The sequence below is a fragment of the Phymastichus coffea genome, unplaced genomic scaffold, assembly GCF_024137745.1.
Source record: "Phymastichus coffea isolate CEN01 unplaced genomic scaffold, Cenicafe_Pcof_1.1 PCOF00002, whole genome shotgun sequence".
In the NCBI taxonomy this organism is placed as follows: Eukaryota; Metazoa; Arthropoda; class Insecta; order Hymenoptera; family Eulophidae; genus Phymastichus; species Phymastichus coffea.
The window spans coordinates 14,935,587-14,955,379 of NW_026706813.1; the positions used below are offsets into that span (position 1 = coordinate 14,935,587).

Here is a 19,793-nt window from a genome sequence, read left to right on the forward strand (position 1 = left end):
AGAAATATTTAAATTGATTATTTTTTATGAAATAACATTATTTATTACATTTACTGTAAATAAAGTTTTCATTTAATACTTATTATATTTACAATTATATATTTATTTTATATTTTATGCTTCTAGAAAATCATCCATTATATCATTCTTCATATGATCAACTTTCAAATGGGTCAATATGAGCTGTATCATGATTCTTCACATAATCAATATTCAAAAGGGTCAAATCCTTATTAGAGCAGTTCTCAAGGACTGCAAATCAGAGAAATGAAAGCTACGGTTCAACAAGTAAGTATTATAAAATTATAACAATTTATATTTTTTATTAATATTTAATTGTCTTATCTCTTTTCAGTGGATCAAGGAATCTATGGCGGCCAGAATGATGGCGCATCAAGTCACGTATCAAATTGACAAGATTGTCAATGATCGCGTCAATGCAAAGTTAGAGCAACATAAGCGTGCGAACGCTATGAGAAGGCAGCAAGAATCCGCTCGATTGGAGCGGAAACGGAAAGCCGACTTAGCTAAAGCGGAGCAAGACGAACTTGCTGCGAAAGTTAAGCGAAGGCTTTCCAGCATAAACAACATTGCTGCACCATCAACAACAGCCATGGTGAATCAAGGTAATGGGCCATTTTCGAGGATGTCAACGTCATCTGCGTCGATGACATTATCATCGTCATCAGCAACGTCGAGGTCAACATCACCAGCGACGTCAACAGCAACCTCATCGACAGCAACATCCGCAGGCTGTCAAAGAGGAGATGATACCCAAATCGATAAACCACTCGATTTAACCGCTAATGTAAGTAATTACGTTATAGAAAGAATTAATAAATTTAAATTAAAAATAATAATTAAAAAATTTTTTTACAGAAAAAAATTCCGTTGGTAAAAAACGTTGAGTGTGTTCGACGGAAAGTAATTTTGATTCCGGCTTAACCAACAATGAGGAAGCCGACTCGTCCCTCTAAGGTCGTCGGATCCAAAAAAATTAAACAATAATATTAAAAAGAAAAAATAAATTGTATTTTTAATTGTATAAAAAAAGTAATAAATTAAACTAAAATAAAAAATTAATAATGTTTTAATTTACTTAGGATCTACCAGTGCCCCCACCCCCATTCACCTATTCCACCCACCTACCTACTCTCACCCACTCACCCACCAATATTCATCTACATAGGTTGGTAAGGTAGGATGCTGTAGAAGTTGGTAGGGTATTTAGTAAGCTGTATGATGGTCTCTCTCATTCTCCTTCTATAGTAGGGAGCATAGTAAGCTTATGCTGGCTAAGTTTCGGCCCTCGGAGAGGGGGTAGCGTCTCTAGCTTGCTAGGTGCGTACGCCGTTTAGTGTGGATGCTGTTCTCTCTCTCTCTCTCTCTCTCTCTCTCTCTCTCTCTCTCTCTCTCTCTATGATTATAGGTAGTTTGTGTATTAAATTCTAACAATATATAGTGCATATGTATATATATATAATTTAATTTTTTTTATTGAAAAGCATTGTGTACATTGATCATATAATGTCTTGTTAATTTTAAACTAATTTTTTAACATCACCACTAATTGGATTATATTGTACAATACGATCATGTAATGTTAAGTAGTAGGCTGCAGTATCTTCAGGAAAATCGGTCCGAGTTTCAAATTCTAGGGGAACATCGACTGGAGCGCTTTTTAATGTTTCATTTTGTTTGGAGCAGTCTATAACTATTAACGGCACTTTATTAATGAAATCCTTTTTATTGAGTAACGGCTCGTTTTCTTTACCATAGTAAGCGTTTTGAAAATTAGTATATATATCGTAGAGAACAGCAAACTGATTTTGATTGATATTTAAATTGAGATTTCCATACGGATAGCATTGTGAATTGAGGAATGGCTTCACATTACTAATATTACAATGATCAAAATTACTAGAATTAACACTTGCTGAACTTTTACGTTTAGTTTGAAAAGCTAAAATAACAAAGCGAGGCTTTTCCAATTGATTGGAAGTCTTAACACTCCAAACATGCTTTGATGTACGAGGTAATTTTGGATACTCATACATTTCCCAAGTACGAAAACTCATAGTAATTGCACGATCTCGTACAATCTGATTGAGTAATTTCATTTTTTCTTTGTCTGCGACATTCACATATGGCACCAACCATTCAACCTTAGTTAAAGTAATTTTTGATTTTTCTGAAGCATCAAATCATCAAATAGCATTCAAATCATCTTTTGATCTTGTGAGAATAAGTTCATGCTTGACATTGACTACCATTTTCCGATAATCTTCAGCAAAGCCCAGTAACATACTGAGAGGAATAGTCACATCAAAAAAACCTTGAGCGTTACATATTAAAACTTCATTGTTATCACCATTCCATCCGGCATTTTCAGCGATAGAGTTTTGACATGGATGGAGTGAAAGCCAATTTTTCATGAGGCTCGTTAAGCCTACATTTTTCACTTTATCAATTTCAATAGCATTTATTTCATATCGTATTTCCTCGAACAAATGACAGAGGGCGTTGTTGATTAATAAAGTGTTCTCCACTGGCGTAGTACCGTCCGGCTTGGTCAACCGACCACAAATATGAATCATACTGCGTGATGGAAGCAGAGATGAATCTTGATGTTGAATTGCTATATGGATTTCATCACTATTATTGAAATATGATAATGAATAAGGCTGATGCGTATGAACTTCATAATGAGCTATAGACTCATCGAAAGCGACACCTGAATGAATGTCTAGAATTCCCTCCATATTGTTGTTGTTGTTTTATACAGCACACTAATATGCACAATATTTTCTTCCACGATTTTCGACGACTTTCAGTCTCAAGCTTTTCAGGAATTGACAGTTCTGAGGTGTGAGCGGTCTCATAGCTCGCTGTTGACTGATTGTTGATTGACATTTTTGTCTCTTAATATAGCCTCGACCGGACTTTATATTGTAAATGATACCCATTACTAAGATATGGTCTTTATATGTACTCGCACTGTGATGACTTCTCCTCGAAAGTTAACTAGGTTTCCGTCTTGATCAACTATACGAATTTGAAAATGATCAATGCTCCTCACAGCGACTGGAAGGTAAATGACTTGAGAGGGAATTTCTATAATCTTATATCCAGGTGGGACTGCAGGTAAAAATTCATGTATAGTATGTACTTTGCGATCGTTTGTGTAAGAGCCTGTAGTAATATTACACTCTACACGTAAAGCGTTGACTTTGAGAATAGTGACGGGTAAGTCAGAACTATGTGTTTTGTTTTCAACGAGCGTACGTCTAGTGAAGCCTAAAGTTGTTCCAATAGAATCTTCTGGTTCAAAATGTATTTTTTGACTGCACTGAATGCCACTACGTAAAGTATTATTATTTGGTTTCAGGCTAAACGATATACCTTTAGATGCTAATGCTTCTTGGAGAAAGCTTTCAATATCTTCTATTTCGTAGCTTCCAGTTGGTAAAGTGATAGCTTCTTGACCTTGAATGTAAAACTTATTATAACCAACGTCAATGTTTGGTATTGAATTAAATGTTAATAGCTCAACTAGACCAAGAACGTATTTTTTGTTTGGTATCAATTCGATCGGTGGAAAATAATATGTTTCGAGTACGGATGATGTTCCTGAGAGACTCAATGTCAGTGTATTCTCCATGACAGATTCATATCAAATGACAGTCATTTTTTGAATGAGTATTTTATATACTAGTCGTCTTTTCTATAGTTTGTTTAAAAGAAATTTGAAACAAAGATGACCGCAATTATATGTATTAAAATCTTGATATCTAATATAATTATACATGATTCTATTAACTTTGAGATAAAGCAATAGATCTATAGGCGGTTGAAGATTACGAAAACTATCAAAATACATAACCTCATCACCTTTCTTTTTGTATGCCACCCAATGAGTACCTGGTCCACGTTTATCATCTAAATTTACAATAGCTGCCTCTTTATATCGTGGTCCATCAGCTGGCAGAGCATTACGCATGAAAACACCTCGAAAATTTGCAATTTTTAGTATTTTAGCATATTTTCTTATATCATGATCTGTCAGTGCTCGATTAGGTAAATTTATTTCGAGCTTTTTTTTTTAAACCTTTTCCACTTGAATATGGTTTCAGATGAAGACCATAACCTTTACGATATGGTTTCAAATAAAGTCCTTTACCAATAGCAATAGCTTCCATAGTTTTATTATGTCTATCAGCTTCTTTCAATTGATTTTGAGCGGCCTTAGCACTGTTAACGGCTTTTGCTATTGAAGCACAGCTCCTCCAGCTAGAGCTCCAGTGGCGCTTAAAGCAGCAAATAATGGAATTAAAAAAGGAATCGCTCCACCAACTTTACTGGGAATAGGTAAAATACGGGGTATATTTATTTTACTTCTACCGCCAGCCTTTTTCACAGCTTCATTGGCTCCTTTTATAGCCGAACGAATAACAACAAGAGCTCTATTGTTAGGCACACTGCTTTTCGAGACCGTCTTAATAATTTTATTCAATGTAACTGACGGCTGTTTGATTTTTCTACATTTCTTTCGTGCATGACGTTTTTTAAATCCTCTACCTTGTTTCTTACTACCTTTCTTCATAGCAACACCCATACCAAGCTTACTTTTAACTTTCATAATGTTGGCTACAGTGAAGGCAGCTGCTCTCTCACCAAAACTGCTATCTTTAGCTTGTACTCTTTCCCAAGCTTTGTTAGCTAGAATTTCGTCAGCTTTATTTCTTGTCGCAATATCCTCCAGATTGTGCGCATAAGCAATATCGTGTTCTTTACAAGCAACGTCTAGTGGATTTTTACCAGGATCTCCACGTGCCAATCGTTTGTTCAATTTTGTACCAGGACCACAATACTGATATCCAGGTAAGTGAGCTTCAATAGGCAAGTTATTTATAATCTCGTTCACTAGATCACCACCAGTCTTTCTTTTATAGTACGTGATCATACTTCTTCGAAAGACAGCATGATAATGAAATAAAAGATATATAAGCAGACTTATTATACCTAACAACTCATTCATTGAGGTGTCAATGATGAGTAAACAACATGGATTTCCAAGAACAACCTCTTAAGCTTCAAGTCATTAATTTCGATAAAGTGGTGGAGACGGAAAAACAAGAAAAAAGACATGGTGAACTATTGCCTAATAGTATCCGTGCCGTTTTCTGCGGACCTAGTAATTGTGGAAAAACTAATTGTTTATTAACATTAATCACTCATCCTAATGGTCATAGATTTGAAAACGTATATGTCTACTCAAAATCCCTTAATCAGCCTAAATATACATTTTTGAAAGATTTATTAGAGCCTATTAATGATATAGAGTATCATGCTTTCAGCGAGCATGAGACAGTTTTTTCACCAGATAAAACACGACCAAATTCTATCATGATTTTTGACGATATAGCCACTGAGAAGCAAGATAACGTAAGAGCATTCTTCTGTATGGGTAGACATAAAAAAGTAGATAGTTTCTATCTCTGTCAATCGTACGCTCGCATTCCGAAGCATCTTATTCGAGATAATGTGAATTTACTTGTTTTGTTTCGACAAGATGGCGTGAATATTAAGCACATTTACAATGATCATGTTAACTCAGATATGTCTTTTGAGAAGTTTAAAGCAATTTGTTTAAAATGTTGGAGAGACGATAATCATGGGTTTTTGGTTATCGACGAAGACAGATCAATAAATCATGGACGATATAGAAAGGGATTTGATTCTTTTGCTATAAATATAGATGAGTGAGTGAATGAAGATTATTTAACTTCAGAAATTAGAAGCGCAAACATGGCTGACTTTGAAAGAGAAAAGAAGGTGCTCGAGCAATTATCCATGGCTCGTGATGCCATAAGACGCAAGTATCAACTAATAAAACGTGATAAAGCTGATTTAGAAAAGACATTGCATGAAACTTTTAAACCTATGGTTGATCCATTGAAGAAACTCGTAAAGGCAACTACTGATAAAAGTAACGCTACTACTGCTGAACGGCCAACGAAAAAGAAAAAGAAAATCGAGTTCGATAATGTTTTCAAGTCAGAAGTAGCAACTGACACTCCCTACAAATCTAGATATTTCAATAGTACTGCTAATGAATTAAATTCTACATTACAACCGCTTGATACTACATTTGAGTCTGCTATTTCTATTGATGATAGTGATGATGATCATGACGAATCATCACTTGATACAACTGCTATAAATTTGAACAAAAGTAGTTCAAATGTAACTACAGAACAGAGGCAACAGCTATTGGATGATTCGATTATAGGAAACTATGTTCGACTATTGTATGACCCTCAGCAGAAAAGTAATTTAGACAAGACATTTGGTGTTCGCTTACATGAAAATACATATATCATAGGCAATTCTCCAATTTCCTTCCAAAACGATAACGTGACTGTGAATGATAAAGCATACAGCAAGACGCTTGGTTTAATGGAACTTCTCTTTCGTAAAGAACCTGATTCTAAATTAATCAGTTCATTGGATATTCAAAATTATATAAAAATTCTTGAAATCACTAACGCTCATCGAAAGAGATACGAAACAAATGGAGAATATCGCAATAAGCATGTAAATAAATTCAAAAAGTATATTGGACCAAATTTATCTTTGAGCAGTAGCGCTAAGAAGCGAAAATCGACTATTGATGGAAAAGGTCTTTTTCCTAACTATAAAATAGCTAGAAAAGGAACGTTATTTGATTATGTATATTGGAATGATCCAAAGGAGCTCGTTGATCGATTGAGATTGCTTATTGCCGAACAAACCGGCGGTAATTCTAGTCATGTTAATGAAATTCATTCAATTATTGAAGAATTACGTGAAGCTGGCTATATATATTAAGAGAATCCTAAATATTACTCACAAGGAAACCCCCCCAACCCGACTTCACCGATTTCAATAATCTTTTGATATGTTATAGTTCATCAAAAAATAAGACATACGTATTTTTTTTATCGGCGGAAAAACACTTTGAGGGGGTGAAAACAACCCTCAAAGTTCACCCCCAAAAATAGATTTTCCAATGTATCTCAGCATCTAATTGATATTTTACGACCAAACAAATTTCATATCACTTCTCATGCGAAAAGCAAACTAGCACATGCAATTCCGACCACAAGGGATGCAACCCTTATTTTTTTTATTTAAAATACTATCTATTTCATGGCTATTTTTATGAAAAAAATTAAAATAACCCGAATAAAATTGGAAAAAATATTACCCTACATAAAATACAAAAATAAAGTTAATCTAGTCAAGCTTTTTTTCAAACTACCCCCTTAAAGTTGAAAAACCACCCCTAAAAAATTGTTTTCAATACATTACAGGTGGTGTTGATAATTTAGTGTAAAATACGTTAAGCATCATTTATACTGTACAAACACAACTATCTCGTGCAGTTTCGACCACAAGGGTTGCAACCCCTAATTTCTGTCATCGAAATTTTTACCTTCTTTGTACCTATTTTTGAAGAAAAGTTCATAATGAGCTTAAAAAAATTAGAAAAAATATTACCATGGATAGAATAAGAAAAAAAATTTACTTCTCATTTTTAAAACCACCCCTAATTTCGAAAAACCACCCCCAAAAAATTGTTTCCAAAACATTACAGGTCCTGTTGATAATTTACTGTAAAATACGTTGCTCATCACTTACAATGCACAAACACATTTATCTCGTGCAGTTTCGACCACGAGGGTTGCAACCCCTAATTTATGTAATCGAAATTTTTACCTTCTCCATTCCTATTTTTGAAAAAAAGTTCATAATGAGCTTAAAAAATTGGAAAAATTATTACCGTGGATAGAATAAGAATAAAAAATTTACCTGTTCAAACTTATTTTCAAAACCACCCTCAATGTTGAAAAACCATCCTAAAAAAAGTTTCTGACATATCGTTGCAATCTCTTCTAAATCAAATAAGCTATGATTCCATAGCTATTTTGTTGCTCTCTTTTAAATTTTTTACGTTCTATCGTTTATTAATTTTATCAAAAAATAAATAACTTTTATTATATAAAAAAAACAAGTCAAGAATAATATAATATTATAAGTATACCTAGAAGATAAGTATAGTTTCTCGGATGCGCAAAAATTTTGGTATATGAATGATAGTATTATCAGAATTTTATTTACGTCCTACTATCAGTGTATCTGACGATTGTCTGTTATTTTCATGATTGATAAATATGAGTAAATAATTCTTCATCAGTAGCCAACACAACTTTCTTGTTGTTGGACGTATTGTATCGACTATTGAACTAACAGCATAATAAATTGTAATAAGAATATAAGATTATAAGTACAAATAATAATAAGATACTATTTCGTTAATTCGTATTTCGTAGTACCTGCTACGTAAGTATAACTATAAAATTATTTTTTATATGCAAATAATTTTACGGCTTTTTAATATTTGTTATTAAAAAAATTGAAATTACACTGATTATGAGGATTTATTAATTAATGATGTTTATAATTATTGTTTACTTATTGATTTGTTTATTATTATTGTTTATTAATTAATATGTTTACTTTTTAATTTATTAATTAGTTTTTTTCATGAATGTTTTCTATAAGTTTGTTTATCATTATTGTTTACTTATCAATTTGTTTATTTATTTGTTTTTATCCTAATTTGTTTATTTGTTATTCAGTTTATTTCTTATTCCCCAGCGATATTAGGAGAGACCTATACAGAGGAAAAATAAGGAAAAAAAGGGGACGGATGGATGGATGGACGCACGGAGAATTTCGCGCCTTCTGTTGAATATAATAGAAGATATATAAGATATATATATATATTTTTTTTTATTTCAGATTAAAAAATGAAAATTAACGCTCTGAACGTTTTAAATTTATTATTAGCTTACTTTCAAACTCTACAAATACCTGAAAGTGAGACAAATTATAAAGAGATTCAATTGTCGGAAAGAATTAAAAGCATTTTAATAGATTCCGTGAATGATTTCAATGAAGTAGATATGATCGTTGAAGATACATTAGATTTTCAAGAAGATTACAAAGATCATGCTGCAAAAATAATAGAAGATGAAGTTCAACACCATTTTCCTGACGATTTCGAAGCACCCACCGACCATTGTATCAAAAACAATGAAGATGTCAGTTTTGAATATAAGCAAAGAGCCGTAGAATACTGGAGAAGTGGCAAAAAAAAAAATTTAAGTGTTGAAAGTGTACGTCAAAAATTTAAGAAAGTTTCATCTGTGAGTCAGTTGAAACGTTGGGCTCATACAGTCAACAAAGGTGGTACTTATAGAGAAAAAATTGCAAGAATTTGTCAGTACACTTTTGATAATTTTAAAGCAGCAGTAGACGCTGGTTACATCATTCATGATCGTGACATACGTCGATGGGCATTGCAAGCTCAAAAGATTATAGGATCAGAAGATGTAAGATTCAAAGCTTCGGATAACTGGCTTTGTAAATTCAAGAAAGCTCATAGAATAGTATCCCGAAAAATAAATAAGTTTATAACCAAGAAAACACTAGAAAGTAATTCAGAACTAACGATTAAAGCAAATACTTTTATTGCTGATGTTAAAGCAGGCATAAGAATAATTGGAATTCATAATGTGTTTAATTCTGATCAGAGCGGATTCCAACTGGAAATGCACTCCGGAAGAACGCTAGCGGTTGAAGGAGAAAAGCAGGTACAGTGTTTAGTACAGTCAGTTTCTTCAACAACCCACAGTTATACTATACAGCCACTCATATCAGCCGCAGGAGAATTACTGTCACCACTCTTTTTAGTTTTGAAGGAATCTAGCGGTGAGTTTGGACCCATTGTTGAAACCACTTTATTTAGACCCGAAAATGTTTACGTAGAAGCATCTAAATCTGGAAAGTTGACTACAGGTATACATAATCCCATCTAGTTACAATTAATGTCATTATAAATGATTTTACAAATAAGATTTTTGATTTTAGATCTCTTCAAAATATGGCTGCAAAAAGTATATTTCCCTAATGTAGGTTCCAATACGATGCTGTTGCTTGACTCCTGGAGCGGTCATTGTGACAGTGCCATAGAAACTGTAACTCCACGTGATAAAATTATAAATTTTAAAAAAATACCGACTGGCACAACGGGAAAAATTCAGCCACTTGATGTTTTTGGATTTCGCATATGGAAGAACTTTGTCCGCCAATTTTCAGATACCGTAATTTTGTTGATAAATTATGATTTGGATTTACATAAAAGAAACAAAATCATTAAACTTCAGTCGTTAGTCCACAATCAATTATCTTCACCAAGATATACTAATCTTTTTAAATATTCCTGGTTCAAGAGTGGTTACCTCACTAAAAAACCAGAAAATTTTGACAATCCTGTTGCTTACAGTTTTGGAGATTCCTGCAATACACATTGTGAAATAGAAGGATGCAAAAATGTGGCTATTATACGTTGCGGTTGGTGCAAAAAATCATTATGTTTCGAGCACTTCTATGAAGAATATCATTATTGTAAGAAGTATGAACAATAAATCCGTCCTAATTTTTTTGATTGTTTTTAATTGGTAACTGAATGAAATATAGTAACGCATATAAAAATCAATTAAATATATATTACTTGGCAGTTTACAATTTTAGTCACAAGAAAGGAGAAAAACTCAACCAACAAAAACAATGGTAATGCTATCAACCCTCCTAATCACCGAATGGCGATGGTAATAAACCTCCCCCTAATAACCCTCCTAATATCCCCCAATGGCATTGCTTATAACCCCCCCATTAACCTCCTAATAACTCCCCCCCCAATAAGACCCTCCCCCTAATAACCCCCTAATAACCCCAGTAGTTAGCAGGGTTGATAACGTTGCCATTATGTTATTCGGTGGGTTGCAAGCATTGCCATAAGGTTGCAAGGGGGCTCAGCTATGTCTTCGGGCTATTAGTGGGGGGCTAACGGCATTTTCATTGGAGATTTTTAGGGGGTTATTAGGGGGGGTTGTAAGCATTCTGATAGTGCGGGTTAGTGCGGGAAATTGCCATTGGGATATAAGGGGAGTTTTAGAAATTGCTACTGGGTGATGGATCATTTTTCCGGACAGATTCGGAATCGGCGCAACAAAATACTTTGGAAAAACGTTGTCCCAGTTCTGGGTCTTGTTGGGTGATATAATCTTGAATTGGTAAATATTTTTCGTATTCTATCCACGATAATAATTTTTCCAATTTTTTAAGCTCATTATGAACTTTTTTTCAAAAATAGGAATGGAGAAGGTAAAAATTTCGATGACATAAATTAGGGGTTGCAACCCTCGTGGTCGAAACTGCACGAGATAAATGTGTTTGTGCATTATAAGTGATGAGCAACGTATTTTACAGTAAATTATCAACAGGACCTGTAATGTATTGGAAACAATTTTTTGGGGGTGGTTTTTCGAAATTAGGGGTGGTTTTAAAAATGAGAAGTAAATTTTTTTTCTTATTCTATCCATGGTAAAATTTTTTCTAATTTTTTTAAGCTCATTATGAACTTTTCTTCAAAAATAGGTACAAAGAAGGTAAAAATTTCGATGACAGAAATTAGGGGTTGCAACCCTTGTGGTCGAAACTGCACGAGATAGTTGTGTTTGTACAGTATAAATGATGCTTAACGTATTTTACACTAAATTATCAACACCACCTGTAATGTATTGAAAACAATTTTTTAAGGGTGGTTTTTCAACTTTAAGGGAGTAGTTTATAAATAATATTCGTAAAATATCAATTAGATGCTGAGATACATTGGAAAATCTATTTTTGGGGGTGAACTTTGAGGGTTGTTTTCACCCCCTCAAAGTGTTTTTCCGCCGATAAAAAAAATACGTATGTCTTATTTTTTGATGAACTATAACATATCAAAAGATTATTGAAATCGGTGAGGTCGGGTTGGGGGGGTTTCCTTGTCAGTAATAAAATGAGTGTTGATGTGTTTGGACGTATATTGAATAAAAAAAAGGAGGATAATAGAGGTCCTCCTGGTATAGGGTATAATATCACTGAAGACGGACAATACGACGCGAATGACAAAAGAATTTGTTATATAGCCGATCCTCAGGAGAGTAACGATGCTGTAAACTTACGAACGTTGCGAAAAACTAGTGAAGCTAACGTTACTACGCTTACGAGTATGATAAATGATCTCTCAAAATCATTGGATACAATAAGATTAGAATTAGTAAAGCATCGAGTAGTTATTGCGCAGTTAGAAAAAGATAATATTAGTAATCATAAAGAGAAAGAAAAAACTATTGGACCGTTTGACATTTTAAAAACTGTTGGACCGTTTGACATTTTAAAAAAAACTTTAAAATGAAACATCAAAGAGTGGTGGATGAGTTACATAAACCATCACGTCGAAACTATCCCCGTAGAAAAGTTGATGTACGCGGAATAGATGAGACATGGCAAGCTGATCTTGTAGAGATGCAAGGCTACTCGAGAGAGAACAAAGGCTTTCGATATCTATTAACTGTCATTGATATATTTTCAAAGTACGCTTGGGCAGTTATTGTGAAACAAAAAACTGGTGTAGATGTTGCTTATGCAATGAAGTCTATATTAAAAAAAGGACGCACTCCTAGAAATCTACATGTGGATTGTAGCAAAGAATTCTACAATTCAAATTTTCAAAGACTAATGACAAAGTATAAAATAAATCTATATTCAACCTATAGCAATCTTAAGGCAACTATTTGTGAACGTTTCAATCGCACGCTAAAAAATGTCATGTGGAAAAAATTCAGTCTTCAAGGAAATTACAAATGGATCAACATTCTAGCTGATTTATTGAAATCTTACAATAATCGAAAACATCGTACGATAGAAATGAAGCCAAAAGACGTAACTAAAGAGAATGAAATGCAGGTGTTGAGACAACTCTCTTACGACCGACGTCTTTTCGTTAAGAGCCCTAAATTTCAAGTAGGCGATAAAGTACGTGTGAGCAAGTCTAAACACGTTTTCGAAAAAGGATACACTCCTAACTGGTCTACTGAGATTTTTACTATTCAACGAGTTGTGAAGACAAAGCCTATCACTTATCATTTAAGAGATTATAAAGGCAATCCAATTGTTGGAGGTTTTTACGAGCAAGAACTACAGAAAACTATGTATCCTGATGTATATCTCATTGAAAAAGTTTTAAGGAAACGTGGTAATCAAGTATACGTTAAATGGTTGGAATTCGACAATTCGCACAATTCATGGATAGATAAGACTTTATACGTATGAAAGAATAAAGACGTTTATGTAAAGTAAATTTTATTCAAATAAATATCACAATAATAATAAATAATTTTTGTTTATTTTAATGGTAAGAGCCCCAACCTTCGCTCTCACCTGTGAGGTAATTCCATTTGAGCATCATCACTTGTGAGTCCATTAGAACAAGTTGAAACCTGCTTTAGTAGAAACACCTGTGACTCATTTACCTCTCCACAATATATTTTATAATAAATTTATTGTACATACTTTATTGAAATAAAGATACATTGATGTTACATTAAATAATAAATTGGAATCTACCAGCGCTATGATATTCAATCTGTAAACAATATTTTTGTACATGATCTGAAAGTAATATATAAAGATCATAATGTTTCATGATGGCTCTTGAAATTCGATCTGGTAAAATAAGTTGGAATTCACAATCGAGCTCGAGAATGATTCGAGTGTTATCTTCTTCCTTAAAGTTTGTTACTAAATAACAATGATTTTCTTCAAGTTCATAATGATTTTTCTCCGGTAGTGGATCAAAGGGCTTCATAGCAATTTTATTTAACATTTCTAAGTCCATCTTGCTATCGAAGACTTGAGAATAGTGGAGAAGGAAGTGGATACTACTGGTAATGATTCTTCTAACAGAATGACGTTTTCCGAGCTCTTCTCTCTCTCTCTTAAGACCTTTACCCCACCTATACTTTTTCTAGCCGGCACGGCCGCCTCCCTCCACTTGCTACTGCTTCCACCTCCGCTTGCTGCTTCTTCCACCTCCACTTAGATTTTTAGTTTTTTAAGTGTATATACTATACAATGATTTTTTAATATAGGTTCAAGAATATGATTCATCATTATTATACGTTTTTTAAATAGTGCTCGCGATATTATACTACTTAGTTGCATAATACGACGTTGGAAGAGTTCTCGAACTCGTGCAAGCTGCTCCCACACTCCTTTTCTCGAGTCTTTGTCTTCAATAGGAAAATGATGAATTTGAATTTTATCTGAGAACCATACATACTTCGAAGCGCGAATGCTCTTCTTGTTTCTTCTAATAGGCGCCATGATGAACCACAAGAGGATAGTCTTGCTATAGCTATTTCTTCTCACTGAATGATGGTAAAGCAAACTATGCATTCTTCTTATAAATATATTAGAACTCGAATGACAGCCCTCTATCGGAACTTAAGGTTAATTATAGGAATAGCGAGAGCCCCAACCTTCGCTCTCACCTGTGAGGTACTTCCTTTCGAATCAACGCTCATGAGTCACCTTTACATTGAGATAAAATTCAATGGAAAGGGCTACATTAAGAACTTTTTTTTACCTCTCCACAAAAGGAAATAAGAGGATAGTTAAATAAAGGAACGAAGACTATTTAATTAGATATATTTTCTTTTTTTTATGATTCATAGTGTAGCTATTTACATTAGTATTATAATACATTTAATTACTATTCGTTGAAAATACAATTATGTTTAAATTCGAAGTTTGAACCGACAATATGGTCAATAAATAACTCATCCTTCTCACTAGTCTGATGTAGGTTGTTCAACATTTCTTCATCTTTTTCGAGTACTATGTTAACCCTTTTAGGCAGGAACACATCAAATTCGTCATCAATTGTAATAACAACGCTAAATCCATATTTCGTTGTTAATGATCTAACTTTAGTAACTTGATATAATGTGTTCGATGTTAGTTGGGACATCGCCTTCCGAGGAAGGAAAGTCGTCTTGGAAATTTTATTTATTGCTGAGAAATCCATTCTGTAAAATAAAAAATCAAAGAATTAATTATTTATTTATTTATTACTAAGGTATTAATAAACTAAAATTATTTAAATATCTTACTTGTTTCAATAGTTAGTGGAAGACGTATTAGAGGTAAGACTGTTGCTTGAGTGAGAGCTGAGCAACTATTTCGAACAAGAGTGAGCTCTTAGTTTTATAAGTGGCATCCCCACTCTTAAAGCTCAAGCCGCCGTCGCCGCTTCCCTCTCTTTCAGTCTCCCCTCTCTCATGATTCTTCATCTAAAACCATTCTCCCACTGTGTAGACTCAGATATCCATTGTTTCTCCCTCTCCATTACTAGTCATCTAAGTCGAAGGAGTAGAATTCTTTCGCTAGTACTGCCCTCTAGAATTATTTTCTTCAAATCTGAATCTTTTCATATTACTATTTTGTTCTATCACTTCGTCTTCTTCTCTATACCTCTTTCTTCGTAGCTGTTCAACTCTTTCTTTCATTTCAGCAATTTCGAGAGTTTTATAATGCCCCCATGGAAGTGTGTCCGGATTATTATCAAAAATACATCGTTTATCATCATGAGGGCTTAGTGCTATCTTTTCCTCTCTCTCTGTTAATACTTGATGTAATTTAGATCGAATATTACATTGAGTACGTTTAATAATTTCCATTTCGTTTAAACACCTTCGATAATCTGAGTGATTTATTGTATTTTTTACTGTATGTTTTTTCACTCCTTTTGCCGTTTTCAAGGGATCCTTATTTATTATTTCAATACTGTATAGTTTACTTCATAACCCAATGTACTCCCTCATAATAGCAGCATTGCACTCATCCTTCATAACACCAAGAACTTTTTTGTTAGCTAGAGGCATTCCAAATTGATTATCAGCTGGATAGTCCGATGTGTCAAATTTATCAATGTCTACTTTCATGATCTCATACATATCGACATCTTGAATTTCATAAATGAGGCTGTCAGTATCAGTATAAAGTAATTTATATTTTTCACCAATTCGTTGCTTCATGTAACCATAATGAAAGTCATAGACTAATGTTTTTGAAAGATCTAATACACATAGACCGATGTATATAGGTTTTTTAATACTGATAGTTGTCCACGATAATTGAATAGCAGCTAAATTTTCATGAAAGATGGAACTACTATGGAAATTTGGTTGGGCAATTCGAGCTTCAGCGCCATATCTACCACCCCATTGATTGATCAGTTTGACATCTATTCGTTTTCTTTCGTCTTCCATTGTTTTTCCATATACTGCATTAATCATAAGCTTGTAAAATAATTTTTCAAACTCATTTTTAGCTTGCTTTCTTTTTTCAGTATTTAAATAAACATATGGTTTCAGCCATTGTTTTTGTTTGAATTCTAACGCTCTATATATCTTTTTGAGTTTTAGTCCATATTTGAGAGCTTGTTTTAACGCTCTATAATGAATAACGTATCGTTCTTTATCATAAAGCGTTGTCAAAAGTTTTTTCTGTTTTGATCCGGGTGGTTTAGTATGTTCAGGACAAAGAGGTAGGTCTTTATGTTCATCATGCAGCTCTTGTGGATACTCTAGATCTACTTCTAAAATATAGCCTACGTCGCTATCATCAGAGATATTGAAAAAATTTGACATATCCACATTTGAAACCCATTTGAAGCCCTCAAATGGTAGTGATTGAGTCATAGCCCAACCATAAAGGTTGTTTACGTCATAATACATTAAAAATTTGTTTGACTCATCCTTATTGAATTCTTCACCCATATATTTATTGTTTGCTTTTGAAAATCTATTGCAGCATTGACTAATACCTCCACGAATACCTTTTTGAATGAATAAAACCATATCTATATCTGTTAATAGTTAAGCTTCATATTTGTATATTTTAACATCGCGTCCCATGTTAATCCAGGAGTAGTGTAATAATGAGCAGGATCGGGATCATATGCATTCTTACAGGTTGATCGAAAATTCTCAAAAATATCAGCTAGTAAAAGTACATCAGTTTTTAGATAGAGATCAGAATACATTCCTAAATCTATTTTCTTCCAAATACTACCGAAAATATTCCATACGTTTTGAGCATGCTTATATTCTTCAGTAAGAATATCACTATCTGTTAATTGACTATGAAATTTTTCAATAGATGGTAACTCTGTCTCAGTTAGTCTATTTAAATTTTGTATGTATTCATATGGGAAAACTCCTTTTCTTTTGAGTAAATTAATCTGTTCTAAAGTGTAATTATCTTTCTGAAATTCTCTCAGTACAATATCTAGCTGAGGTAAATAATATGCTAATTTATCTAGAGATGTAGGCATAAATCGAAAGGAATCAATGAAACGAAAGCTAATTCGACTGTTTGCAACTTCTTTTGTGAAGGATATGTATCGCTCCTTGTTTTCAGCGAGAACAGAGATCTTTCCTTCAAATTCTGAGTTAGTAGCAATTTCTGTTACAATAAAATGTGAGTCATAGCCTGTAAAGTTATGAAATACGACTGGTATGAAAGCAGCATTTTTATAATTCAAATTGCAATGATTGTGAGCTGCACCTCTAAATTTTCCTGTTAAATGACAATGATCACGAACTCGTTTTTGGTTATCTTGAAAATATTGGTTGCAAATATGACATCTTCTTGCCGTTTTAAATGTCTGTTCATTAATAAATGATAAATCCATTTTTATAGCATTATTATATATCTTTTCTCACTCAGTCACTAGGGACTTCAATTGCTTTATAAACCATGATGCTGGTGATTCGTCTTTATTTAATTTTTTTCTATATGACTTATATATCGACTTACTATCATCATAACGGCATTTTACATATAATCCAATGCTATAGGCTTCATGTTCTTGGAAACTGTCTCTTAACATTGAGATTTCTATTCGGAACTTCTATAGGTTTTAACAGACATTCAAAATCCGCGTCTATAATAAATGGAACTTCCTCTTTATGTTTAAAATTTTTAAATTCTAAAGTAGCATCGTCAGGTAAATTAATCCGACACTTATTTATTTTGGAACAGTCAACTTCATGAGATTTCAAATTTTCCTTGTTAGTAAAATAATGAAGGCAACGTTCGCAAAGATAAATTTTTTCAGTATGTTGAGTGACTTGTCTACGAAGGAGAGCAGATAAAGTTTTAATCCATACGTAGTGAGTTTCTAATTTGAATTTTTCATCATCTATTGATATTCGTGGTCTATTAGTCTCATTTTCATCAATCTATTCGTTTTGTATTAAGAGTAAGTTCACATGTTTAGTTTGTTTTAATTTCGTTATATAGCACGGTGAGACTTCATATTTCGATCCATATTTTTTTAGTATATATAAATTTACACTTAAATTATTCAACTTTTCAAATTTAGGAATACTTTTTATTTTTACAGGGAAGCTTATACCATCAAAATTCAGTTCATTCTCATAGGGCTTGTACTTAATTACTCTGTTTGGATTTCTTGCAACTGGATGAAGGCATGAAAGTATAGCCCATTTAAAACATTCATTGTCTTCATTTTTTACATTAACACAGGCTCTTTTATTATCTATGCTTGACGGTAATGGTATATACGAGTATGGTTTAAATGGATTATACTTATTTATATTAATAGTGAGACCAACAATAGTTTTTAACAACCAGCCTGAGTCTCTCTCTTGAAATTCTTCGATTTCTTTAAGTATAATATCTTTAACATTATTTTGAAACCATCTATCAAGATCAGTAGTCTTATAAATGCAAACATTTTCTGTATTGAAATACTTGATTTGAATATCTTCTTCTTGATTTTTCTTTATGATAAATTGTGATGCCATTTCTGTATTTATTTTTAAGTTATTATGGATAGCAAGAAATTGAGGTATTTTAATTTGTAATAGTTGATTTGCGGCAACTAGAAATGTTTTTATATCTAAATGATGTTGATTAACTATACAGACTGTACTAATTCGATTTTCAAAGGCTGAATGAATTGGTCTCCAAACAACTCCATCTCCTAGAATTTCATCCTGAATAGCTGTTAATGGTTGTATACTTCCACCAACTTTTATAGTTTTACTTAAATTGACTTCACTAGAATTCAAATGAAAAGCACAAGTTTGACACCTTTGTCGAATTGCTCTACTTAAATCAGATCGTTTCATAAATTCATTAATTGAAATTATAGCATTAACTGTTAGATTTCTCCATCTAATACAATCGTCTATATCTAAATCGTCCGAATGATTATAAGCTTTCCATAAATTTTTAATTGTTTCTTCAAAATAGGCGATAGAAGTCATGTTGTTAGTTATCTAGTTTTATTGTCTTGTACAGACACTTGTCTATAGTTGTATAAAGGATTATTATGATGAAAGGATGGAAAAGGTAGTGAACAGCTCTAAAATGAACTTGTTCTCAGTTGGTAATGAATATTGATTTGTTTAACATATTGATTTGTTTAACAAATCAATAAGGATTCAACTAACTACTGAGGAACTACTTGCAAATGGCGTAAGGTAAGGCAAGCTTAGCTCGCAGGCTGTCTCGAGATTTATTGCGCTCTTTTGCTAGGCCAAAGCTACTTTTAAAGGTTAAGTGAGGGCGCTGTCAGCAAACTGAGGGCGCTGCCTACAAAGTGTGGGCGCTGTGGTAGTATATGGAAGGATTAGCTCAAACGAAAGAGTGGGGGTGAACCGACTGTAGCACCATCTAACTTATTAATTTCGTATTAAAGGGTTTATATATAGATCTTCAGAATAAAAATATAGTCATTATTGCTTTGAGATACGATTCAG

At 33.2% G+C, this 19,793-nt stretch overlaps 1 protein-coding gene across 2 annotated transcripts in view; it reads right to left on the reverse strand.

Annotated features, from left to right (window-relative positions):
- Nucleotides 1–19,793, reverse strand: part of LOC131663286 (proteasomal ubiquitin receptor ADRM1-like) — a 228,247-nt gene that overhangs the window by 186,933 nt on the left and 21,521 nt on the right. The gene's annotated exons all lie outside the window — the stretch shown is intronic.